Source organism: Zosterops lateralis (genome assembly GCF_965231275.1).
Source record: "Zosterops lateralis genome assembly, chromosome: 1".
In the NCBI taxonomy this organism is placed as follows: domain Eukaryota; kingdom Metazoa; phylum Chordata; class Aves; order Passeriformes; family Zosteropidae; genus Zosterops; species Zosterops lateralis.
Genome location: NC_139762.1, coordinates 102,861,220 through 102,887,971, shown reverse-complemented (window position 1 = coordinate 102,887,971; position 26,752 = coordinate 102,861,220). Strand labels below are relative to the sequence as shown.

The 26,752-nt window shown below is 43.2% G+C and overlaps 1 protein-coding gene across 17 annotated transcripts in view; it reads right to left on the bottom strand.

Moving 5' to 3' along the window:
* The window catches only part of EPB41L3 (erythrocyte membrane protein band 4.1 like 3), a 134,341-nt gene that overhangs the window by 68,029 nt on the left and 39,560 nt on the right, over nucleotides 1–26,752 (bottom strand). For 15 of the 17 annotated variants that reach the window (XM_083880232.1, XM_083880245.1, XM_083880233.1 and 12 more), the window contains exon 1: nucleotides 24,334–24,438. The exons of 1 other annotated variant lie outside the window; for it this stretch is intronic. The gene's annotated coding sequence lies outside the window, so the exon portion shown is untranslated. Of the gene's footprint in view, nucleotides 1–24,333; nucleotides 24,439–25,820; nucleotides 25,902–26,752 lie in introns of those variants that run through there. One more of the 17 variants, XM_083880242.1, reaches the window with a different exon arrangement.

Sequence of the window (26,752 nt, the reverse complement as noted above, 5' to 3'; positions counted from 1 at the left end):
AGAATAGCTGGTAATGCCTAAACATTTATCAAGCACATAGCTGGCTGAGAATTCCTTATTCTCATTTGATTAGTCTATTTACTATTACTGGCTACGTACCAAAACCATGATTTTAATGTGAATTTCAGCACAGAAAGAAAGAAAACACTCAAGTTCCTTAAACTTTTTCTGTTGCCAGCACAGCCTCTATATCAAATTCCCCTTTTCAGTAAACAGAAAACAAAGCAATGAAGAGAAACTGGGAGCACTACCTTATACAAATGAGGTAATACTATGCAAGCCAGATGTGGTCTTGGATAGCTACGCTTTGGCTTACAATCCAGTATTCAAAGATTCCAAAAGATTAGCTGAGTCCAAACTTAACACAGATGCTGCCATCACTGGATAGTCTGAGGTGAATGTACGTTTAGCTGCAGAATGAAAATCAGAATGAAAATGAACCAAAACCATGTTGTCCTCTGTGTCACCTGGCCCCCTGGAGCAAGTGACAGCCCCAGTCTACTGTGTAACTTCATACATTCAAAAACTTGACACTCTACCTCTCATTTTCAGAGCACAGACCTTCTGGGCTGCATCTACAGAGCAACAAAATTCACAGCTAATTGACAGCAGAGCCCACAGTTTAATTAACGCTGCAGTCATTAATAAACCTTTATTTATATATAAATACACACTAGTGAAAATATCTTCTATATTAAGCAAACAGAAGTCACATTAGACAAGAAATTGCAAATTAATTCCGAATAAATTATGATGTAATGAGAAAACAAAATTGAAGCAAGTATAATTAAATGAACTATACATAGCCACTAACTATTTCCTGTAATGCACGGATTAATGATTTACATTTAAATGCTTCTTTGATCTAATTAATTTTCTTTGTAGAAAGTTCTCCTTCAATTACAGTAATTCTTGAAGATTGTTATAAATCTTTGCAAAGGTCCAAATTTGGAAATTATGTAACAAATTAATGATTCCATAGTTCAAAAATAATGTTCTGCATAATGAGAGACATATTTATCCAATAATGATGAGATGCTGATGAGAAGAACATATGGAGAACAATATTGCTGCAATGAGCAGTGACAGAAATGCCAATATATGTATCAAGAAAAGAAAACACATCAAAACGCCAACTTCTAAGCTTGAAATATAAACTGTTTCCATCCAACTGCCTGAACCTCAGCTCACTTCATTCCAGTTGGGTTCCTTTTTAGGAAAACAACCATTTTCTGTTGATCCTCTTTAATGTGGATGAGTTTCACCCTCACAAGCAGGAGGCACTCAAGCCACGAACGCCTGGCACAGGGTCCCCAAGAGTTAAAACCAGCTCTTTCTTGGCCCATCACCAGTGCCAGCAGCAAGTGGAAGCCTTGCAGAGGAGGCATTTCCCTGGCCTTACAGTTACTTCAGTGGATATCAACAAGCCAAAGCAACTGCAGAGATGTGTCCTGAATGGACATGGGTGGGACAAACTCAAAATGGGGCACTGGATGCCCCCTCCCAACCATGTGCTCCTGTCACCTTTCTCAAGCTGGCACCAGTGTGACTTCAGGAGCCTGGTGGCTCAGCTGGGAGGGCTGGACCTCCCCAGGATGGGGAGGGGGAAGCAACAGCCCTCCACTGGGCACTAATGGGTACCCCATCTGTCTCACATGGCTGTAAGGCTCCAGCCCAGAAAGTGCAACCCTTATGCTTCAATGCACAAACACACTGGCTGTTCTGAGAGTTCACTGTAGCATCTTAAATGTACACATATAACCACAAACCCATTGAAGTCAGCACATTAAAAAACAAAAAACAAACAAAAACAAACAAACAAACAAACAAAAAAACACAAACATGAAAATAAAGTCAGAAAAGTAATAACAAAAGAGATGAGGAAAACCAGTGGAGAAAGGTGCTAAGCATCTGGATGATGCCATCGTGCCAGCAGAGAGTGCTCCAGGCTAAATGACTTAACAGATGTGGTGGCAGAGGTCATGGGCCCAAGCACAGATGCAGGAGAGAGACTGCAGGAGGGCAGGGAGGTGTTAATCAGCAATAATAAAAAAAGCTGGTTGGAGGTGTTGCAAGATATAGCATGATTTAAAATATTTGTTTGGCCTTCTAGAAAGGTGCATGATACAGATTCCTTTAAAGTTTCTTGATGAAGATGAAAAGAAAACCAGAGGCAACATCTAAGGAAGGAGTAATGTAATCTGGAGGAGATGGAGAGGGCACCTTGAAACCACCACACACACCTTTCAAAGGGGACAAAAAGGGAACTGCAGACATGAATTACCTGTCAGGACCCAAAACTCCCTCACCCCAGGCACATATGCACCCCTCGGCAGCGCCAGCACAAAATGAAAATACAGCTGAGTGTTTCTGGAGAAACTTCACCTAGCAAGCCTGGGGACAGAAGCTGTCAGAAGCTTTGAAAGAACCTGGGAAGGGGAGGAATATATCAAAAAAAGATTGTGCACCAAAGCAGAACCAGAGACACAGTATTCAGGGATGAACATAAAAGGAGAAATGAAGACTAGGATGCCAAGTGACTTAGAATTAACCAAGAGATGTGGTAAACAATAACAAGAGACTCTCTATAAATACATTTGAAGGAAAACCTGGCCTGTTACAAAACATGAGAAAGGCTGAATTCTCTGGTGCCTCATTTCCCAGCAGCCGTCTGGGACCAAATAATGGGGGCATATTTCACTTGACACACAGGATGTGCAAGTTCAGGTTGAATGGAGTAGGGGAAGAACAGAGCAAACACATCAGTCAGCCAAGTGGTTTCAAGTCAGCAGGAGCACTGCAAGTGTCCCTAGAGTGCTTGGAGAGCCACCATCAATCATCTTTAAACCATTAATCACTGTATGCAGATGCCTGAGAGGCCAGGTAAGGTCTAAAAGAAATGAAAAGACCAAACACAGCACCCAGTCTTACAAAGGAAAACAGGAGCAGAAAAGCCAGAGTACTTCTAATACCAAAGTTACTGGAGCACACTGCTAAAGTATTTCTAATCTTGTAAAAATAATGAGATTAGGAACAAAATACAACAAATGACCAACATGAATGCATCAAAAAGTCATGTCAAACTAGAGTAATGCCTCTCTCGCTCTCTCTGACAGGGCATCTGTCCCAGCTGATAAAAAGGAAGTAGAGTAGTACAAATGATAGAGCCTATCTTTAGACAGGCTTTTAAAACAGCCCTATGTGACTTTCTCATGAGTGAACTGCAAAAATAGCTTACCAAAAAAAAAAAAAAAAAAAAAAAAAAAAAAAGGAAGTGCAGGGGGTAGAAAGGTGTACAAGTGATTAAAAAAAGCCAAACCCTAGCCTACCTGGCCTACAAAGTTAGCAGCACCATGATGACAACTTACTGCAATGGACAACTTACTGTGAAAACTTACTGATTTCAGGAATCACAGCTATTTGAGGGTCAGTGAAAGATGGGAGAGTGCCTGATCCATGCTCAGTATCACACTGATGAGGCTGGGATACACCACTGGCATCTTCACCTGACTTACAGAAGAGCAAAGCAGTCTGAAAGAAAACCATATATGTGCTGAATCTGACTACATTCCTGTAAGGGTAATGGCAGCAGTAGTGGGGACCTCAGAGTGAAAAGTGATGAGGAAGATGTGGGTTAGGCAGCAGGAATGAAGCAGCATGAGGGTCTGGTAGATTTTTGTGGGACATAATGCTGGAGGTGTTCTACCTTCTGCAGCATCAGGGAGATGTACACTGCATATTATTTAAGTTTAGGATTAATATTTTTTTTGAAAATATGCATTAAAGACTATCAACAGGGGAGTAGGAAGAACAATAGCAGCTTCAGAAAATCTGACCAGTGGAAAAACATTTAAGGAGCTGGATTTGTTTACTCTGGGAAAGGGAATAGAAAGATGGGCTGATAACAGCCTTGCAATACATTCAAGTTTCTTGCAGACAGAAAGTAATCAAGCATTTGCTAACAGTGGAGCAAGAACTTGATTGGCATCAAGTGGGATTTAGAGTAGACAGCACATCAACTATAATGACAGTCAAGAAGAGGTTATCTATAGCTGTGTGGAGTCATCATGGGGACACTTATGTACTGATGAAAAAGCAGCAAAAAAAAATTTTTGTTTGCAACTTCATAAAACATAAGATATTAAGCTTTTGTCTATTTCGCTACCCCTTCCACTTGGGTTGACAATCCTAAATTCACAAAATGCATATTCGCTTCTGTTTCAGAGCACTTGGATGCACAGGATAACATTGTTATCTCCTTTAATTTCTATGAGTCAATGAAATTACCTGGGTCTGTTTTGCTCTCTGAATGGGGGACTTCAGACAACAATAAAGCCCAGAATCACTGCCATTTCTGCTGCCCCATTTGTATGCAAGGTTTACGAAGAGTCTGACTGACCGGGTTCCCTGAAAACACCAGATCATCTTTTGGAGGTCATAACACCTAGAGCACCCCAAGGCTACCCTAATTTCTGAACAGGAGAAGAAAAATCAGGCCATCATAACATGTTTTGGATCATTTTTTCCTATCCTGCTGATCCAAGCAGTTTTCCCCAGGGGTAAACATAGATTTACCAGCGGAAGAAGGGAACTGCATTTTCCCACTAATTTCTCTGTTCAGATCTCCAAGCATGGAGAGTGCATGCTCTCTCCCTGCATCCAGAGTGAGGGCTGGCTCTGCCACCTTCATCCCCCACTGCCAGGGTTCATCCACCAGCTCCAAAAGCAGGATTGATTATAGCCACTGCCCACAACTCAGGCCAGCTCCTGCAGATGTCTGGAAGAGCTCACGTACACAAGCTGGCAAGCACACACCTCTCTGAAAGTGGTGGGTGTAACTACAGAAATGCTCAATTTAACCCAAACCTGACAGTTGTTTCATTCATTTAAAAAACCCCAAGTACCACCACAAAGAAAACCCAAAAGGTGGAAGCAGAACTGCTGAGAAACACAAAGAACTGCTGCTTTTAACAGACTTCAGCAAACTGTCTGCTCATGAAAAAGCTTTAATCTACACAAATACTGCATTGCAGGAAGGTAAAGGGAACCAGAAATAATACACAAATAACTTAGTAAATCTGTATAGTGAGAAACAACAGGGAATTACAGGAATGAGACAGATGTGAAGAGGAGGAGAAAGAAATGAAGAAAACCATAATGGAGAGTACAGCAACATCCCACAGATGTTGGTCATGAGAGAATTGCATAGAAACACACCCAACTTCACCCCTCATTTCCACATTTCACTGAAAAAGCCTTGGCAAAAAAACAAAACAAAACAAAACAAACAAAAAAAAAAAACCACCACAGCAAAACTGCTTGTAGTTTGATCACAACCAATTGATAAATATTTCCTTCAGAAACTAAAAAGGCAAGAAACAGCCCTCAATGGCACAGGGTGATTTTCTGCAAACAAGTGACTTTGATTACTTGGGTTACATTTACATGAGGTTTTGACCTTTCTAAATTGCTCTGGAGCCAAATGTTCATATGGGGCTCCCTGTGCACCACTGACTATTTAAAAGTTGTATTTAATGTCACAGAAGCTGAGTGTGCTTCAGGCATCACATCATTAAAGTTCATATTCTCTTATATTGAGCAGAAAATAGAACCAATTCAAACTTTAAAAAAAAAAAAAAAAAAAAAGAAGTTGCACGGGGTTGCTGACACATGGCAGGTGTGTGCTACATTATTACACTTCCCTCAGGCCAAAATACAGTAACACCTGTGAACAATATTTTTTGTTTCATACAGTACCTAAAGAGACTGTGCTCCAGTTCTCCCAAGCCGGTGACCTGCCTAACCTCACAGAAACAAGAGAATCAGACAGACAAGGTACAAATCAGAGTATCAAGCCCATCTTCCCCAAGGGCTTCTGACTCCCTCTGACCAGACATTTATCATTCCAGCTCAGGTGATGGAAGAGCCTATGAAGTAAAAGAAAATTTGAACTGTAGTTTAAAAATACCACCTCAACTTTTCTGATTTACCTTATTAACTAGAATCCAGCAATGAAACATCTTGGGTTTTGCTTTATTTTACTGAATAGTTCTTGAAAAAGTCCCAAAGGACTGCTCACTTATAAATTAAACCTTTCCTAGCTTATTACTTGCAAAGGCAACATAGCAGTATAATTTTTTTGTCTGGGTTTGTTTGGATTTTTTTTCAGTGGCTGGATATTTTCCTCCCATTTTTATGGTTTGGAGGGAATTCACTGTTACACTTTTTTTTAATCCAATGTGGTTCAGAGATGGAAGAAAGGAAGAGGGACATTTTGCAGCCAGTTGCCTGATGCCTCTTCCAGCTGGCCACAGGCATTTCCAGTGTCCACCACTGCTCCTTCCCAGCAAGACACAAATCAGCACTGCAGCTGCAAGCTCTGCTCCCAGCTCCCAGCCCTGGCACAGGCTCACAGGCACTGCTGCCCTGCAGCATGCTCAGCTTCAGCAGGTTTTCCATAAACCTCCTCCAGAAATGGGCATTTTAAAAGCAATTTTAAGGAGGTCATGCATGATTTCTTCACAATGGCAGACTTGGGTCATGCAAGGCAGGATGCTTGAGTAATGGCTTCCCCCACAATATCCCAGAGCAGTGCTTGCTCTCCATCACTAGGAGTTCCAGGTGTTCTTAGATGCTGGACTAAAATAGCTGAGAAAAATTCAGGCAGATGCAAAAGGAAGGAAGAAGTCACAGGCAGTGAAAAAAATGCAGAGGAATCACCCTGAATTCATGCTGGGTCCTACTTAAATAAAGGCAGCTCTGTGTGATGAGAGCCATGATGCTGAGGCCTGGGGATAAAAGTGCTCCTACTTCATCTTCCTCTTTTCCTTTTGTTCCTTCCTGTACTCACACTAATTTTACACCCCATGTTTCAACTTTTGAAGGCGCTAAATGGGTCTGATGCAGTAAGACTACTTGATAGTGAGGCACCCCAGTGTTTTTAGTCATGATAGCTTTTGTTTTTCTGAAATGGATTATTCATTTCATATTTACATTTTAATCTCCTGGCCATTTGTGTCAGTTTTATACTCCAGGTTACACTGTCACTGCAAAAACATTCTCCCAGCATCCTCTGAAAATGCAGTTCAACATTTTCCCCCACTCCAAAACTCAAATGCACATACTAGCAGTCAGCCCTAACCCCTCATAGACACCAGCTGTAAAATCACTTGTTGGATGCAAACCAAGATGTGAGGATGGTGTGGGAGCAGGGACTTCTAGGAACAAATTGGTCAGAGTGGAAATGCACGAACATCAAGTATATTTATGGTGAGTCCAGACATCTGTAGAGTGATCTCACTTAAAATCAGCCCGAAAGCAAGACCTAGTCACACTCTGATTGCAAGTTTTAGAACCATTTTAATTACATGTTTCCAAAGCACGGGAAGCCCATTCACACCTCCCAATGCACATTAGTTAAGTCCTGAGGGTCCTTTGCATGATCAGCTCTGTGAGGAATTAAGAGCAAGCTTTCTGTGTCTTCACATAACATCCCAGTAAAGCCAAAATCTTTCACCATCTGTGCAGCTATACCAAACTACAAGGATTTGCAGACCAGCATCCAATACAGCCTGACAAAGAAAATAGCTATCTTTAAAGAGGCTCTAACCCTTTTTACCTATTAAACCCTGAAATGCTCCACATACAGCTCCATAGTAATTACATTATATACTCTTGACCCAGTGTTATACTGGATTATGCTGTCTCTGAAGATGGATGTCACCAGATCTGGCAATTCCTCTGCAATGTGTATGACCTTCTTGGAGTTCAGACACATAGAAACGACAGCAGCTCAGAGAGGATAGAAGGGGTTGAGGCAATTGGGACAGATAGGTGGCCTAAAGTGTCCCCACAAGACAGCGGTCAGAAAAAAAAAACAAACAAACAAACTAGGGAGGAGGAGAAAATACAAAAGCAGAAAGTTGCAGAAATGCAACTTAATGCCAAAAAAAAAAAAAAAAAAAAAAAAAAAAAAAAAAAAAAGTAAGAGGGAACAGACAAACTTTTGCAGCAGAAAGGGGAAGAAAAGCTCTTTGCAGCTTGTAAATCACTAGGGTTTCAAGAAAGTAAATCACACATAAATCTAGGTTACTCAACAAAAAGTCAGCATTTAAGAGGATAATAATATATATATATTCTGTATCAAGTTGATAATTTGAGATGTGAAGGTAATCAAGCTAGATGTTGCAATTTCCAAACTCTGGAACAAATGACTTTAAAACCTAAATTATTTCCTTCTCCACATACTTTTCTTTAAACATATCTTTACTAAATGTTCGATGGTGTGTTTTTAAGGCTACAAACCACTAACTCTACCACTATAATCTACCTTAGTATAAGAGAGAATGCTACAATTCAGAAACAATATGAGAGACTTTGATACCGGACCCTATTTAGTGCGCTGAGTTTCAAACTTGTCGCATGTGCTAAGGAGGTTAAGTGCCCAAATCAGTGAAACAAGTCCATGGACAGTGGCTTTTGCCATCTTTCCTCCTGATGTTATGCAGGACCCTATGTAAGACACTCTGCCCAAGTGACAAAGGACTGTTGTGCATTGGAACTAATGATTATTTGTTATGCCAATCCATTTTCTTCAGTCTACCCTTCAGGTCACAGCATGTAAAATTCATTTACATTCCACACTATAGGGCAGTTTGGGTAGGAAAAACAAAAAGGTAACTGGGTAACTGTCTCACTCCTTACTGGAAAGATTTGCTCAAGAAGGTATTTATAATTTCAAAGTTTAACATATCCAACAACTTTGATACCTTAGTGCACAATTCAACCTTCTCAGGACCTAATAAACATGTAGGAAATACAGTTACTCCCTAGAGCATCATAAATGGTGACTCAACAACCACAAGTTTCTCCTAGAGTTATGTCTGATGCTAGATTAACAACAGAGTCACATTTCACCTCTCCTTCCCCTCTTCTGCTCACTCCGCAGTCTGTTTTCTGTGGGGACACAAAACTCCATGCCAATATTCACAGGGCCATTACATCTCAACTGAAAAATGAATGAGGTAATCCATCCCCTCCCTGGATGTCATGAATGCTCCAGGGAAGTGGTACCCTGCAGCTGGGCTCCAACCCATTCTGCTCTCTGTCACCTTCACTCTATGCATGTGTTTTACTGCAGCTGGGGCCACAGACACTTCATCCTCAAGGAATCGTTGCTTTAAAGGGTTGCAAAGAAGCAAGAAACCAACTAACTCTTCCCCCAGCTCCAGAATGGCATTAATTGTCCCTACAGCAGCAGCCACCACAATTTTTTTGAGAGATACAAAGCACCACCACAAAACAAGCACATCAGATACATACTGGATCTTAACTAGGGAGCCCGTCTTGCACGCTCACTTCAATGCTCCATGGTCCCCTTCCCAGCCCTCCTGTCTCAACTCTATCTGACATATTTATGTCACCTCTTACTAAAATCCCACAGTGCTGAAGTTTACATGTTCCCCATAGGCCATTTATTGCAATGGTTCCCTAGCCTTACTGTTTACGAAAATTTTCCCAAAACGTCTGACCTAATTCTTCCCACTGTAAATGTACTGAGTTCTCCTCACCCTGACAACAGTGGATGCATAGCATGGCTCTGCAGCTTGCAGACAGCTGCTGTTTGCCCCTCAGACCACTCTCTCCTCTGCCTCTTCTGGCAAGTCCTATTTTTAGTCCTCTCTCAGGCTCTTTCTTCTCTCCTCTGTTCTCTTTGCCATCAGTTCACCTCTTTCCAAAGCAATAGCATCCAAATCCTATTTCCAGCTGAAGATCAACTGTCCTTACTGATGGTGAACACTTGCAAGGACGGCTTAATGCCTGAAAACAATGCTTCTCTTCATACCTCCAGCTAGCAAAGAGTTCAATATTTTCACTATATTATGACAATTATCAACTTATTTTTAACCTTTGATTCATTCATAATCCCACACCGTTTTCTCCACACTCCTGCCTAAGGATCTCCCTAGTGTGTACAAACCACCTTAGCTACATTTTATTCAACAAAAAAATGAGGAAAAAGTCCCAGTTACTAGCTAGAAAATATTTGATTTTTTAAAAATGTTATACTAACAAAGTCTCTTCTCTTTTGTTGGGTATCATTCAAAAAATTAAAGCATTTATTGCCATACAAGATCTAGTTTCAGTGACAAGAGTGCACATGATTTATGTTAGAACAACTGCAGCCCCCTGTATCCAAAGTGCATTCATGCCACGACACTCTCATATTTATTAAAATATTAGGTAATACCAATTGGAAACATTTCCAATTTCACCCACACTTTCCATTCACTGACAAACGCACACCAGTTCCTTAACAGGTCTTGGGGGCATTAGAAATTTGGCCAGGCTGATCCCCAGCATGTTTGCTGTAATGGTTTCACAGGAGCTGAGAACACCTTCCAAACAAGGCAGGAACTCAACATTCCTGTCCACTTTCAAGATCCACAGGGCCATTAAGGCCACCTAAGTGGCATTGCTGGCAGTGTCACAACTTATTAATAAATTCAGAGCAACCTCACATCTGCTAGGAAAGGAAAGTCTAGTCTACCTCATTTTATGGTCTCTAGCTGAGTCAAGCACATTAAAATATGTATTACCTCTGTCTACCTGTCACTTCGTGTAACATGCTTAGGTGAACCCATGGCTGCAAGCCAGAGCCCAAACTGTTCCAATGCAAGCAGGGCTTTTGGGGAAGTTATTTGCAACAGAAGTGTCAGGTTCCTCTCAGTATGCTGGCAAATGTTTGCCTCAACCCTTACTGAACCAAAAGTTAAATGGTGAGGAAAGACTCCAATTTCAGGTTAATCTGGGCATCATAATAGGCTCACAAAATGAACTACATGCTCTGCCTCACCAATGAAAAAATGGAAAAATCGAGAGATTGAGACTGAATCCTTTAAACATGTATTTTAAGAACAATTTTGATACTGGTTTCTCAAGAGGGAACAAAACCCCAGCCTACATTACACTACTAAGGAGACTTTCTCTTCCTACCTTTGGTACTGACAGCAAAGGTGTCTTGGGGATGGTGAAGCCAAGAAAGGGCTGACAGGCCAATATAGGATACTGCCTCAACCAAGTGATAGACAATGGCTGGCACTCAGACAACTGAAAACTTGCAGAGAAGCTAGTTCAAGCTGGCTTAAGTGGATGCAAGTGTGGGCTTGGATATTCAGGAGTTCTTAAGAAGAAAAGCAGCTTGCAATATTTCAGGGTGGGGTTCTGAGACTTTCTTTTTTGTCTAATCCATTAGTAGTAAATAAGACCAGGAACATGGCAGGGTCATGTGTGCCCAGAACTGCATCTAAGCCTCAGAATTACAGCTGCAATTAATGGGTTTTCCAGGGGTGGGTGGGGGAGGGCGGGGGGAGGAGGGGAGAAGAATCAATTAGAAGAAAAAAACCCCAAAACTGAAACCACCCAGAAAACCACAGCAGCCTACAGATTGAGCAAGTTAGAGATTTCTTCTCTTGCTCAGATGCAGACACACAATCAAGGGCACAACTTCCAAAACACATACACATTCGAGGTTCTTCCCTGTTTCACCCCATTTATAATCTTTTACAGTCTAGTAAAAGATTTTGCCTTCAAAAAGACAAGGATTCTTTTTATTTCTTAATATTTCATCTGAAGTTCAGCACATCACTTGGCCTGCACTGACATAACCTTAAGTGACACAGGTTCAAGTATGCAGCTTCACCGCCCTTAAAGTGAGATGCATTTTATTAGGGTTTTTTCCTTTTTCCTCTTCCTCTGCTCACACTTCAGATGACAGGAAATGCCTGCTGTGAATTCTTGTAAAGAATTTTAAATAGCACATGAAGTGCTTTCTGTCCAACACCACACAGCTCCCTACGGACTGTAAGCTCTCCAAGAAGAGGTGTAAATACCTTTGTCCCTCCTCAGTGAGTGGGAAGTAACTGTGCCAGACTGGGAGCCCACAACCCCTATGTGCCACTGCACCCACCCAGCACCCACTCAAGCCAGCAAGGACAGAAGATACAGCCCCTTCACTGGACCACCCAGCTCCAGCTGTAACCAAAACTGGTAAGCATCCAAAAGCTTCCAATTTTTAATGGAGATTGTTCTGTTATTTTTCAAGCACCCAACTGTACCATGGCTATACACCACAGCCCCACATTCATTATGGTTGGTCACATGAAAGCAAGTGCAGATAGTCTGAATTATTTCCACAACAACCTCAGTGCTGTAACACCCAGAAGTCTCTATAGGACACAGTTTTGCAGCTTATTAAACTAAATACATATTTGTGCACTGCAAGTTTTAGTTGTCAAGGAAGATCATGTACAGCTATAAATCTATGAAATGCATTATAAATAAGATACATATTCAAGTAAGTTCAATTTTAATAGAGAAGATGATTCTCTGACTTTATTCCTCTAATACTGTGGCCATAGCCATCTGTAAGGTACAGCAGGTCTACTATTACGGCTGAACAGAAGGCAATTTTAAAACTCACATACAAGAAGGATAAATCCAAACTTCTCGAAGAGTAGAAACACCAACAAGCCATGAGTGCACATCTGTTTCAAACACTCTTCATAACAAAAAGACTGGATTTTTACGTTGGGTTTTGTGGGCTTGTTGGGTTTTATGGGCTTGTTGGGTTTTATTGGTTGCCTTTGGGAGTTAGTTTCTTGGGTCTGGGGGTCGGGAAAGGAGTTGATAATTTTTTTGGTGGGTTTTGTTTTTTCAAAAGATGGCTTATGTTATCATTCTCTGCCCTCTCAGAAGATGACATCTGGTTACTGCAGAAAGCAGTTTCTGTTAGAAAGCAGACTTGTTAAGTCATGTATGCACCTGGCAAGCTTAAGTATAGCACACATCCCTTCCAACTCCTCTTCATTCAAATAAAATTTATATAGTGAAAAACCTATTCCATAGAGGGGAAAAAAAAGCTATTTAGCTATTTTCAGAACAGTCTGAATATACTTGAATGAAAAAATCTAAACTGAGTACCTAGGAAAAAGACAGAACAGGAAAACTGATTCAGCCTTAGCACTGTGTTGGCTGTAACCATCCTTGCCTTTTGCACTGTTTCTAACCTCAGCAGTGGAGGTTTCTAACCTCTGCAACACAAGGTACAATGTGCCTGCAACCCCTACTCTCCGTGCCATGGGTTTTGTAACTTGTTTTAGTTCACAGGTCTTTGCGGGCACAGGCAGTGTGCTGTTCAGGACAAGAGCAAAGCCAGTGCAAGGCATGTGGATGTCAGGGCCTCAGCCCAAACATTTCATTGTATGGATCCCCTTCTCTCAGGCCAATTCCACTTTCCTAATGAGGATATCAGTACATGCTTCTCTCCCAGTCTATATTTATCCCTGGCCCAGATGCTGTTGTCCAACTGCAAACACAAGCTCCCCTGTGCTGAGGACTTTGAAACTGAAAGAAAGAATTTTTCCCCCTCTACATGTGCGAGATGGTCAAGTGAATTCACACAAACTGGTGCCACGTGCCAAAGCACAAAGGCTGGAGTTTTTTCAAAGCCAGCATATGTTTGTCCCTACGCTTATGTTGTATATGTTCTTTGCCTCACTGAAGCCTCTAGCAAACAGCTGTCATTAACATTCACCCCTTCTGCTAACACTTTCCTTAATCCCTAACTGACTTCCCAGCCTATAATTAAACTTTCCAGCTGCCACACTAAGAGATGGCACCAATATCCATCATTATTTCTAAGTAGTCCTTAAAAAGCTCTTTTTCCAATTTCCAAGACCATGGACTAGAACCAAAGCCTCTTACCCTTACAGGTTTTTGGCTAAAACCCTTCCATTCACTTACAAACTGTCTCATCTTTTACCAGGAAAATTAAACGGCCAAGTAGTATTATGTTAACAATTAAACTAATGCATTTTTATAGTGCCAATAGCTGGAATGCAAAGAGCTTGAAAACTGATGCATAAGCACTGCATGTGTTTACACATTTTGCATGGAAAATACACTAGAAAGAGCTGTATAACCAACAGCATTTACAAAGCTATTTGATTCAAGCCCAAAGTTTAAACAGGAGCCTGAATTAAAGTAACAAAAGGCCTAATATCTTACTTTAGATTGCAACAGTAAATTGGGGTTAGCACTTCAGTCTTGAAAATGTGTTTTTCACATCCACGTAAGAGATTACTTGCACAGCAGAGCTGGTTGACAACATTTCCATCTGGTACTACTCTTGCAGTGTTCAAGAGGACTTGATATTTTATAAGAAAATTACTGGCTTCACAGTTGAAAAAGGGAGAAGATGTCTGAAGCAAACACTGTATTTTTGGTAACATGAATTAACAAGACCCCGAGGAAGCTGAACAAAGCAGGTAAAGGCAGTGTAACACCCAGTGGACACACACAGCATGGGGGGTTCAGAAGACCCGTCACCCACAAGCCCTTCAGATGCAGTACAAGAAAACTCCCCTAAAGAGCCACAAAATGCTGTTATTTCTGTGAACCCCAAATGTCTGGAACACCTGCTGAGCCTCTGAGCCCACAAAGTTCCCCCAGACCAAACCTTAAGGCAGAAGAGACATGTACATCATCCTCAATCCCAGAGCTCTGCAACTGTGCACATCAAAATCCAGGAACCTGTTTCACCAAATACTATCTGTTATAGAGTAGGGCAACATCTGCTTGACTGCTGGAGCACCATCACTGAAAAGGGCAAGCAGGCTCATAGTGTGATTGGCAAGTGCCAGCTGGCAATCCTGACAGCCCCACAGCCTGTAGCCTGCAGATGAAGACTCGGAGATGTTTGGGATCAGCCACCTCGGTGTCTCCTTCAACATGTTCAGGAGTCACAGCATGCTTTGGTTTTGCCTTTTGCCTCACCTGGCAGAGTAAAATTGAGTGCCAAGATTCAGCCTTCATGTTTATGAAACTGAAGGCTGATTTTATAGGGGATGAGGCTGCAAACCTTGCTGGAAGTTATCAGCCATTTAAACAAAGTGGGGTACCTTCAGGAAAGGAATAGATTAGTTTCCCATGTTATACTGCTGCTTGAGGTTAACAATTTAAAATTAAGGTTTAAATGGATTTCAATAACTGTGCACGATTTACCAGCTACTGTAAGGCTACTTTGGTAGGCTACCAGATTAATCATTCAGGTTTTGTCAAGTCTAAAAGCATCACTTCTCAGCAAAGAGATCATGCCAGACAGGTGCAGAAATTCAAAGCCTGAACAGCTATGACTTGTTCCTAGCAGGAAGGCAAGAAAGATCAATATTTTAAGTGAAAATGGATACACTTTCAGTTCTCTAAACTATAGGTGAAACTTTTCTTCATCCTTACATTAAACATATAATTTTAAAGATAGATTTTGAAGAGTGCGTGTGACACTCTTTAGCTTCAAATACGTATGTGTTGAGAGGTTAGGAGAACATGAAAACAGCGTTTCATTGAAACCCGTTTGTCATTTTTAATCACAGGATAACTCTAGAAGAGGTGTGACTGATGCAATTTAAATTTTCACCTGACAAACTGAATTATTCATCTTGGCGGCGCCTACGACAAAAGACCAGGCAGAGCAGTCAGTCAGTCAGTCAGTCACCAGCCCCAGGAGCTACTACAGAACACCCTTGACAAGGGGAAGCCACATCTTGCAGCACCACAGGGTGATGTCCTGCTCCTTTCAGCACAACAGCCAGGAGGGCCCAGGACCTCGTCCTTGTCCCCACTGCTACCTCCTACCTTTTGTTTTCCAAAGCAGGGGAGGAACCTGGGCAGGTCCACTGAAAAGAAATGCCATGGCTTGCAAGGAAGGTGATAGAAAAGAAGCTGAGGCCTTTATCTGCACCTGGAAAGAGCTGTGTGCTGTACTTGTGGCTCTGACAGGGAGGACTAAAGAGTCTGAAGAGCTTTTTATTTACATCTGAATGAACTTTATTTTACTACTTCATTTGCCAGTGATGGAATCTGAGGGAATGGCCTGAAGTTGTGTCAGGGGAGGTTTTGGTTAGGTATTAGAAAAAGGTTCACCCAGAGGGTGGTTGGGCACTGGAACAGGCTCACCAGGGAAGTGGTCACAGCACTAAGCCTGACAGAGTTCAAGGAGTGTTTGGACAATATTCTTAGGGGCACATGGTGTGATGATTGGAGTGTCCTATGCAAGGCCAGGAATCAGACTTGAAAATCCTTCAAGGTCCATTCCAATTATTCAGTGAGTCTGAAATACTCCAAGTTCACACTGAGTTTTCAAGGAATTGTCTTTTTCTAATGGAATGCCCTTGTCATCATGCCTCACCACCCTAATCCTGGAAGATACCATGCATTTTGTAGAAGTGTTATCTTCAGCAATGCTATATATTACTCTTATGTCCCAATTTTGTACCTCTCTAGTATTAGTTATCAATAGTTTCCTCATTGCGTGTCCTACCAGAGTTGAGAAAGAAATAAAGTTCTAAAAATTTCCACCAAGTTAATAAAATAGGATTTCCATACATCACAACTTCAGAATAGTAGATTAAGAGTAGGCTATCCAAGGTCTTAAAATGAAGACCAAATGCCAGCAGAAAGCAGGATTTCTTGCTCGGGAACATGAAGATGTTGGGCTTAAACACGATTAGTCAAAGAGTAAATTCTGCTCAGCCCACATCTCCAGTATGTCTTTAAGTAGGAAATAATTCTGTTCACTATGTAAACTCTTATTCAGACTCTTGTTAATGTTTGCACTATCTCTTCTGAATTTCTGGACAGTTTCTTTCAGGCTCAGTAGCCAACATTTAATTAAGAAATATTTAACAACTAGTGTTTTTTAAACAACGTCACGTTTGCAGAAATAATTGCATATCACATCTACTTTACAAAATCAAAATACAGCCAGTGGAAACCAGATACAAAACACATGCCTTCAGCTGAGCCAGTTTTGTTTAGAAAATTAACAGACAATGTATTTCCTTGGCTGAGACCTTGATCTGTTTGCCAAATACTATCCTGCAGAGCTTTTTCTTCCTACAACAACATTCCAGGGACAGAGGACACTATCAAGGAAACACATTCACAGTTCTGCAGGTTAGGAACAATGATAACCTTGGCATGCCTTAAAAGAAAGGTGGAAAAGTATTTTCAGTAAAGTACATAATGCTCTATGTAGTTAAAGTGTCTGTTTTATCCTTTTATAACTGCTCAGAAGCCAGAGAGCAATGGGTATCTTCTTATGCAATTAGGAAGTTTTTAACATAATGTTTTGTTGCAACATCTTCTAGTGCAAGCCAGCATTTTTGAACTTAGGGAAAAAAAAAAAGGCACAGCAAGATTTCTTACAAATCTATGGAAATATCAAACACTCATATAGATTTCCACAGATTGGTTAAAAAAAGGAGGCATAAATACACTGACAGTGTTCTTCCAAGCAACATCATAGGACCAGAAGGTCACGGGGGGCATCTTTTTACACACCAGCTTTTAGACAGAAGAAACACTGGCTAGAGTTAGAAAGGGGCACTCCATATGATGGAAAATGCAGGACACTGGGAAACAGGAAAATAAATTGCAATAACCAAACTTCTACTGGCATGAGGCAAGGTGATTCAGAACAATAATGCATGGGGAAAATACATATGATTGTGTCTGCAAAGCAGATAGGTAAAAACAACACTGGAGCTTGAGAGGGAGGTAAAGCCAGTAAAGAGTTTGCTTTAATACAGAGATTTCTGCTACAGAAGCTTCTGGGATCCTTCTGGTCAGTGTAACCATTTTGTCCCTGTGGGTAACCCCAAAACCATGCAGTTTGCCCTGTAATGACAAGAGACATTTTATGTCCATTCCTACAGCACAGCAGTGGGAAGTTGGTAAAAATTTAAAAAGAAGGAACTTTTTTTTTATTCTTCAGCTCTGCATCCTTAATTCAATCACTGTCCCCTAGGGCTGAGAAAAGGACTGGCTTTTCTTCTCTGCATTATCATGTTGGCAGAGAAGCTACGCTGAAAAATATTCCTAGTTTATATATGATACAAGTGTAAGAAACAGTTTCAGGTTCACACAATGAAGAGTAAGCCAAGAAATCTAAGTCACAGAAGCAGCAGATGAGGGTAGAATACTTTCAAACCTTAACTATGAAATTCTGTGTGGTTGAGCTTCACAAGAACTGTGGTCAACGGGTAACAGATCAGAAATAACAACCTTAGCACCAACACTTAGAAGAGTAAGGTCAGCTTTTCAAGTATCCTTAGTTAAGCTTTCAGGTAATTTAGTTATATCAGCATTTCATCATCACAATACTTGTGTGGCATATTTAGTTTGTGCAAATAAAAGTAGGTATGTTGTTTATGCAGACAGAAAGCCTGGCTGAATATATTTAAATATATTGATGAAGGTAATGGGTGCTGTCTTTTCTCCCTGTTTTGGAGAACTGGTAAGGGCAGAAGCATTGTCTGCTGGCTCTGCTTCTCCAACCCAGGCACGAAGGGATTCTCGATATCAGGAGAGTGAGACAAATGATTATTCTCTGTTTCTTGAGAGTGTCATTAAATAGTGTGGCATGAGAAGTGGCAGTGGATGGTGGGTTTTATGTTTTATTTTTTCCAAAATATCTACTATCGCCCAATGAATAGATGATTATAATCCACAAATACAAGTAGTGGCACTGAGAGTGGGCCTGAACACAGAAAGCAAACCAGTGTCAATACCAGATCTAAGCTGGCATAGAGCCTGTGCCCAACCTCTGTTTGCTGCACTTAGCACACTACCCCTGCAAGTAACTGATGAAACCCCGACAGTGTGCTGGCACAGTATTAAAGGATCCTCCTAATTGCCATGCTTCAAATTCCAGCTCTAAGCCTGCTAAGAGAAAGTCTGCAAAACTCTTTAATAAATCATAGAAATCAGAGATAAAATTAGGTCATGTCACCCACGCCTCCTATCTGCACCGTGAGTTTGTTACCCATAGAGTGCTGCCGAGTACTCTGTCTCGACAACTCCTAAATGATTCAAGCACTGAGGTTTTTCCCAATTCCCCAGGCAGCCTCTTACACAGCCCAGTGAACATCACCTTCCATAGGCTTTTAACTGACCAGCCTCATCCTCTAAGTACCAATTTTGCCTCTGTCCCATTTTGTTCTGTTCCTATTTATATCTTTCTCCAACTGCCCCCAAATCTGCTCTTGATGCTACCTCAACCGCTATCCGGCAAAAATTGTTGCTCAGGAAACGTTCTTCTGCCTCTCCTGTAATACTGCTGTAGTGTGCTGCTATTTTTAGGAGAAAAAAGGAGGTGGTAAGGGAATGAAAGGCTGCCAGCTCCAGCTGTACAAGAATAATGCTCCAGTACAGTGGAAACTACATTACAGTGTTTTTCTTTAAGCACATATAATTGACCAAAACCTTGGTCTTCTGGAATGATCTAAATTGGAAAGACAGAAGAAATGAAAAAGACAAATTCCTAGGTCAAAAAACCCTTGTAATCTCACTTCACCTTTCAACCCCACAGCTAGGCTCCTCCTTCCAGGGTTGCTCTTGAGATTTTACAACATCACTTGCCCAGTGAGACACATAGTTAAAGTAGCCACATACTGCCATTATCCTAGAATAGTTTAGGTTGGAAGAGATGTTAAAATTCACCAAGTTCTAATGTCCCTGCCATAACCTTCCACTAGACCATGTTGCTTAAAGCCCCATTCAATCTTGAACACCTGGCCTTTGGCAATGCTTTCAGGCATATGGTGTGAATCTTGGGGTGTTCTGCAGAGGTCCAGGAGTTGGACTTTATGATTCTTGACAGGGCCCTTCCAACTCAGTATATTCTATGACTTTAAGGGATGAGGCATCCACAACTTCTCTAGAAAACCTGGCTATATCACCTTGCCCTATCACTACATGCTCATGTAAAAAGTCTCTCTATCTTTTCTGTAAGCCCCCTTTAATTGATGTGTCCCAGTGCAGTCTCCCCAGAGCTTCTCTGCTCCAGTCTGAACAACCCCAACACTTTTAGTCTGTCTTCACAGCAGAGGTGATCACATTCGTAACCCTCCTCTGTATCTGTTCCAACAGGTCTACACTTTCCTGTGCTGGGGACCCACAGGTAAGGTCTCCTGAGAGCAGAGTAGAGAACCACACCCCTCAGCTGGCTGGCCACACTGTTTTTGATGGAGCCCAGGATGCTGTTGGCTTTCTGGGCTGTGAGCATGCCTTGCTGAGTCATGTTGAGCTTCTCTTCCACAAACACCCCCAAGTACTTCTCCCCAAGGCTGCTCTCAATCCATCTCCCAGCCTGTATTTGAGCTTGGGTTTCTCCTGACCCATGTGCAGGGCCTAGCACTTGACCTTGTTGAACTTCAAGAGATTCACATGGGCCCACCTCTCAAGCCTCTCAAGAGGGTCAAGGTCCCTCTGAAGGCCATCCCTTCCCTCCAGCATGTCAGCCACACCAAACCGCCTGCTGGTGTCAGCAAACTGCACGGTCATTAAAAAATGATCAATTAAGAAACCTGCTTACAAGAAGCCACTGAGCCTTGGGCCAGCCCCTCAAGTAGAAGTGAGACCTGTGTTTTATGTGTCAAGACAAAGTGACATGCTGACCTCTAAAAAGGCAGCTGCACATTGCTCCCTAACCTCCCTGGCCAATGCCTGTGCCAGGTGCCCCACACAAAGGGCTCTGTGAAACCAGTGCCTGGACTATCAAGACTATCGGCCAAACTAAAAGACCCTGCTTTCCTGAGCACACAATTTTATACATTGCCCACTGTCTTTACCTTTATCAAACCCCGTATTTACTGATATGCAAGGTTAGGAACCATTACCAGGAACAAAGTAAAAGAACCAGATTTCTTGCTACAAATAATTCTCATAGGCAAGCAGTGATGTTTCTCTTTGTATACATGCATATGTCCATGTATGGATTCAAGTGCATCTTTGGGGCACCTTCAGCAATCCCACCATGCTGGGAGCAGAGGGGCTAAGCTCTGTTGGCTCAACGGTTGCTCTGATTACAATTAAAGTAATTAATTACAATTAAAGTAATTTAATTGAAAGAGAAAAGCAATAAATACAGATCATCTGGTGAAGTAATAATTTCCAGGGTCCTCAGAAAGATTACAGCTTCCTGACCTAAGCCACGATTTGGCTGGGTCAGGTTTAGATACATCCATCTAAACCAAACTGAGCCTTGCTTCACAGCCAGGCTTACCAATTCTGTGGGAAGACTGGCAGATTAAGATACTCCCCGATGTGAGTCAGGGTGCAAGAACAGGTCTCTCAGTTAGTATAAACATATGTTTCCTAGGTCTGGAAGAGCTGGGTTGTTTTTTTTCTTCTTCTCTCTTCTGTTCTTCACAGCCTGTTTACATTTGCTGGCTTATTAAACAAGATTTTATTTGCAGCCAGTGCATCCTAGGAAACCGGAGGTGTTACACACAATTGCCCTCAGATTCATAAGGACTAAACAAAGTAACCTCCACCAGCAGGGAGTCCTCCTGCTCCATTGCTACCAGCAGTGTCAGGCTCCCAGCTGCCACAAGCAGTGTCACCTCCTGCCACCAGGGAAAGGGCTGCTGCTGCACCCCAGCACATGGCTGTCTCCCAGGATTTACTCACCTCCTCCAGGGAGGTGGAGAGTGCTGTGACTGAGCCACTGCAAGGGATGGAGCTCTGAGGATGAGGAATAAGAAGGAATAATCCCAAATGAGGAGGAGGAGAAGTAGGGCAGGTACTTGGCCATTTTCTTGGGTGATGGGAAGAATGGAGAGTGCTAGAGTATCAGGTTCTAGCAGGGATTCTACCAAGGAGCCTAAAGACAGGGGAACCCAGCCAGTAATGCAGCCAGGGAAAGGGAACATGCTGGGGGAGTCAGGCTCCAACAGTCTGACTGGAGGAGCAGGACACAACTACAGAGCAGAAGAAAACCACAGGCATAAGTGTGCAGCTTTCCCTGGTTTGACATGGGCCAGGGCCAGGTGTTTTCCCTGCCTCTCTCCCATGAACATCCCACCGTTAATCAACAGGGCTCCAAACAAAAGCCCACTATGGTCAGCTCTTGCCACCTCAAATTATTCCTTCACTTGCTACCTGCTGCCCATCTGGGAACAGAATCCACCCCCTGTTTTGGGAAAAAGGCTGCTGTAAAAGCCAGGCAATGGCCACACACTATACCTTGGTAGTCCCAGTTTTAATATAGCCCAAAACTAGAATCATCAATTATTCTCTATTCCATGCAGGGGCTTTCTTGTCCCAAGTCTCACCTTGGGAGCAATGCTGTGACTGCTTCCTTCTGGTCCCATTTGCCAATAGACATCTGTTTCATACAAATACACACATGAGCAGGTATCCAAAATAGTATCCTGCTTTTTTCTCTTCTCATTCCCTTCCCCTTCCTGAAAATATAGAGTTTTTTATGTTCACATATGCTTTCCATTTATTCTAGCCCTCTATCCCTGACACATGCTCCGAGTCCCCAGTTTCCACATTCTTCTTTAACCCTCTAAACTGAAAGTCTTTTCTCAGTGGGATCAAACATCTGGTGGGTGATTCTCATGCAGATTTCAGTACTTCTTTTGTTTCTCAGCTTGCCAACAGATCAGTTTCGATAGACAGTAAAGCCACTGAAAAGGATTGTCTATCTGTGGCACAAAAAGTATTTCCAAGATCTATAAAGAAAAGGGTAAAAATTGAAGAGGTCTGTGTAGAAAAGTTCCCCCCCTCCCCCCCAATTTATTTTTTTTTCTGTGTACTTTTTAAACTTTCATTTATGTAACACTCTTTCATGTACTGCATCCCATAGGATGCAAATAGATTCATGATTTAATAGATTATAATTTCCTTTTTGCTTTTATCCACTTCATATAAGAACAGCCAGCTCTGCTGATACAAAAACCAAGTAAAATTTAAAGATTTCATTTTCCTCCAGGGACAAAAAGCTGACAATTACTCAAATTGCATTATATCCGTTACTCAGGAAGAGTACAGGAGATACTGATTTTGCTGTCTGTACAGCACACTGCCTCAGATTAACTCAGTTGTCCCAAATACTGACCCATTTCTGCTTTTCCAGAGGTACTCAGTTCTCAGCAATCCTCCTGAGCTTCCTCTGCACTGATGGTCATGGTGACAATGATTGTGAGTGGCAGGGGAGGGAGCAAAGGGCCTGTAGGTTTTCTCTTACTGAAGCCAAGAAAAGTGCTTATGCTCTTCTTTTCCACCACCTGGGCTCCTTTAAGAAATGGAGATCCTCCCAAAGAAAACAAACCTTTCTCTTTGGGTGTTTCAAGCCAGCTATTGAGAGAGGCAGTGCTATGTGTCCATATTCTCATTTAGACTTGGACCATTCCCCAGCCATTATAAATGGCTAACATTGGGGACTGAAAATTTAGAGAAACATGCTATAAAAGCTAGCTAATCTATCATTCTTCCAGTGGTTCATCACATTTAAAGACTCAAACTGCTTAGTGATGCCTATTTAAGTCTAGTTCTGGGTAACACTCTTATACTCTACAACTTTTGTACCAAATAAAAAAAATCCATCATCCAGAAAAAATGCTTTTTCAGTCTAATTTTCAGCTTAGTTGACAGCAATCGTATTTTTCAGTTATATGCATACATTTATACTCACTTGATTAGAGAGAAATTTTGTTTGAACAAAACACTTTGAACATTCAAACACTGCAGTCATAACATATTTCCTGTAAAAATGTGATAAATAAGATGCTAAACCACAAAATCCTAGGGCCATGCCATACACATCAAAAAACCACAATCCTGCAGATTCACAACAGCCCTCTCTGCATGGACCGACCCTTTGTTTTCCAAGCCCAACATATATTGAACATGCACGGAACACACACATATTCTCACTCAAGGATGTATTTTGATGATGACTAAGTCACATAGTTTCACACTTTTGTGTTGAAAATGCCGTAGCTGATGCTGATAAAGCTGATGCTTCTTCTCATGAGAGACAAGAAGTCTTTTATAACCACTTATAAATGGTTTGACGTTTCCCCCCAGACAACAAGCAGTCATTTACTGTTACATGAGATTTCCATGAAACAAGTCTGAATGTCACCCACCGTGAATAACACATTTAACACATTTCAAGAACTTTCTGTTAACTCAAGACCTGAAATACAAAGAAGTGACATTTTACATATTTTAAGGAAACAACCATGCATAACCCCCATGGAACTCACAACCATGTATCAAACAACAAATATAACAGACATAGGAGCGACCACGTTGCCTTGGGACAAATCTACTATCACCCACCCCTTCCTAGATTTCAAAGAAAAATCTCCGAATAACAATTCTTTCTTATCGAAGACTAAATATTTAGCAGGTTTCCACTACAGACAAGAACAGATTTCACCCTGATTAGATGAAAAATTACATAAGTTGTAGCTTCACCTTCACTTGCTCCTTCTCGGAAGAGAGAACAAAACCCCAACCCAAAGCAGCCCTCTCCAGCTTTGGTGCAGCTCTCCAGCAGTCAGGCACAGCCCTACCCAGGAGCAGCCGCCAAGGCTGAGGCGCAGGGGGAGGCTGGGGATGGGTGCCACACCCTGCGCCCCTCCTCCCCCGCTGCTCCTCCTCAAGGCAAAACCTGCCCACCGCAGCAGCGGCTCCCATGGGATGGGCTCCTGATGCGCATCCCGCCAGCTCCTCGCCCTGTGGGGAAGCCTTTGGGGAGAAAAGGCCGTCAGCTGCACCACTAACAGAGGGATGCGACTGCAGGCAATTAGTGAGGGGGGAGGCCGGGGCTGTTACTGGTCTGATTAAATAGAACCAGTGTATTTTTAATGTTTCCCGATGTGTTCGGTGTTCTCTGCTGCAGCAAGAATCACACTGTTCTCTGCAGTGTGCCAGCAGCTCAAGGAGCCTTCCTGTTCATGCAGTGCCACAAGGAGTAAACTTGCAGGAGCTCTCACCCCAATGCAGTGCTCTCAGGCTCTCTTCTCCTCCCTTGATTGCCATGCAGGTCTCATTCTCACACTAGAGCTGAAACTTTCCAACCCAAGGAGACCAGCACAGCAGTATTTGCCTATACTCTATTATGCATGTACACATTCAGAGGTGCAGCAAGACCAGTGAATTTAACAACATCAGTGATGCAGCATGATGATCTTGACCTTTTAATACTCTATGAAAGGACTCTTCTCCATAGATTTAGAGAAAAAGCATACATTCAATCACATCTGACCTTTATTGGTCCAAGCCTTATGTAGTTTGCTTATATTCTTATTTTTTATGGGATTTAATTATAGTTGCTTTCTTTATACAAACCTTTCAGCTTTCTATGGACAGAGACAATTGCTGACAACACTAAAAGTAAAACAAAAAGGTATCACAGCTCACCAGGCTGTAAAAGAACAGATGCACATGGGACACACCTAACCCGGAGATTTTTTTTCTTTTTTTGGCAAGCGGGCCTCTGACTTGGAATCATTTTGACAGAAAAGAACTCTAACATTGTCAGTAGTTTCCCTTCAACTTCGAAGCAACGAGCATGTTCAGCGGAGGAAACACTTTCCATCTCTGCCGCAAACAGGGGCACACGCCGGAGAACATCGGCGAGAGTAACAACCGCCTTGACCCAGCGCTCTCCTCCTCCAGCACAGCCCCAAGAGAAATTAAACCAAGGCAGCGCAAGGCCAGACGGGGATGCTTCGCTATTGCGATCGCCACAGGAGTGCGAGTTTTTAAGCTTCTCGCTACACGCGATGAAGTTTCGCCTTTGAATGAAAAATGGGACAACGGAAAAAGACAAAATCCTATTCCGCCCACCCGCCCCCGTCCCCCTGTGGCAGCCCAAGGGCGCGGGGCCGCACCCACGATGCGGGCGCACCGCCGGCCCCGCTCACCCGCGTCCTCTCGCTTCCCCTTTCCCCACAGACCTGGCCGAGCACCCGCACTTCCACACCGCGCTCCGGGGGGCAGGAGCAGGGATGGGGGAGAGCCAGGGGTTCCAGTGTCCGGGCCGCGCTCCTCAGCACCCGGGAGCCGCGGCGGGTCAGGCGGGCAGGGATCCCCCGGCGCGGGGCGGAGCGGAGCGGGGCAGCCCAGCCCAGCCCAGCCCAGCCCAGCCCAGCCCAGCCCAGCCCGGCCCGGCCCGGCCCGGCCCGCGGGGCCCTCGGTGCCGGCCAGGAGGGGCCGGCGGTGCCGCCACTGCAGCGGTCCGGGGCTGCGATGTGCTCCGTGCTAACCACACCCACCGCATTGCAGAAGCCACGGCCCGGGGCGGGGGGGTACGGGGTAACCCCCCACCCCAGGGCGAGCAGCGCAGCCCCGGCCGGGCCCGGCACCGCCCGCTGAGGTGTCCCGTCCCCAGGTGAGCGGGGACCGGCCAGGGGGGCTCGGGGTGCGCCCCACACGCCGCACGCCTTCCCCGCCCCCCTCCGCCGCCTACAGAAGTTTCCCACAGAAATGCGTATCGTCCTAAAAAAAAATAAATTAAAACTGCAATGGCCCTGCCACCCCCCGTCCCCCGGCGGAGCTGCGGCGGGAGCAGCCGAGCCCGTGTGTGTCCCCGCAGCCGCCCTGCGGGGGACACCGCTCGCTGCCCGCCCCGGCTCCCCCCGGCAGCCTGGCCTCCCGCACACGCCGCCCTCCCGGCTTAAAAATGGCTCCTAAGAATGATGTAAATATATATATACACATATATATTTATATACGTCTCTATACACACGCGCGCATATCTATAAATAAATAGGTATCTATTATTAAAAAGGGGGAGATGCGATCCGCTCCCCGGGCATACCCTCGGCTCCCCGCGGCGGGGAGGGCACGGCAGGCGGCGGGGCGGGCACCGCGGAGGCTCCTCGGAGCG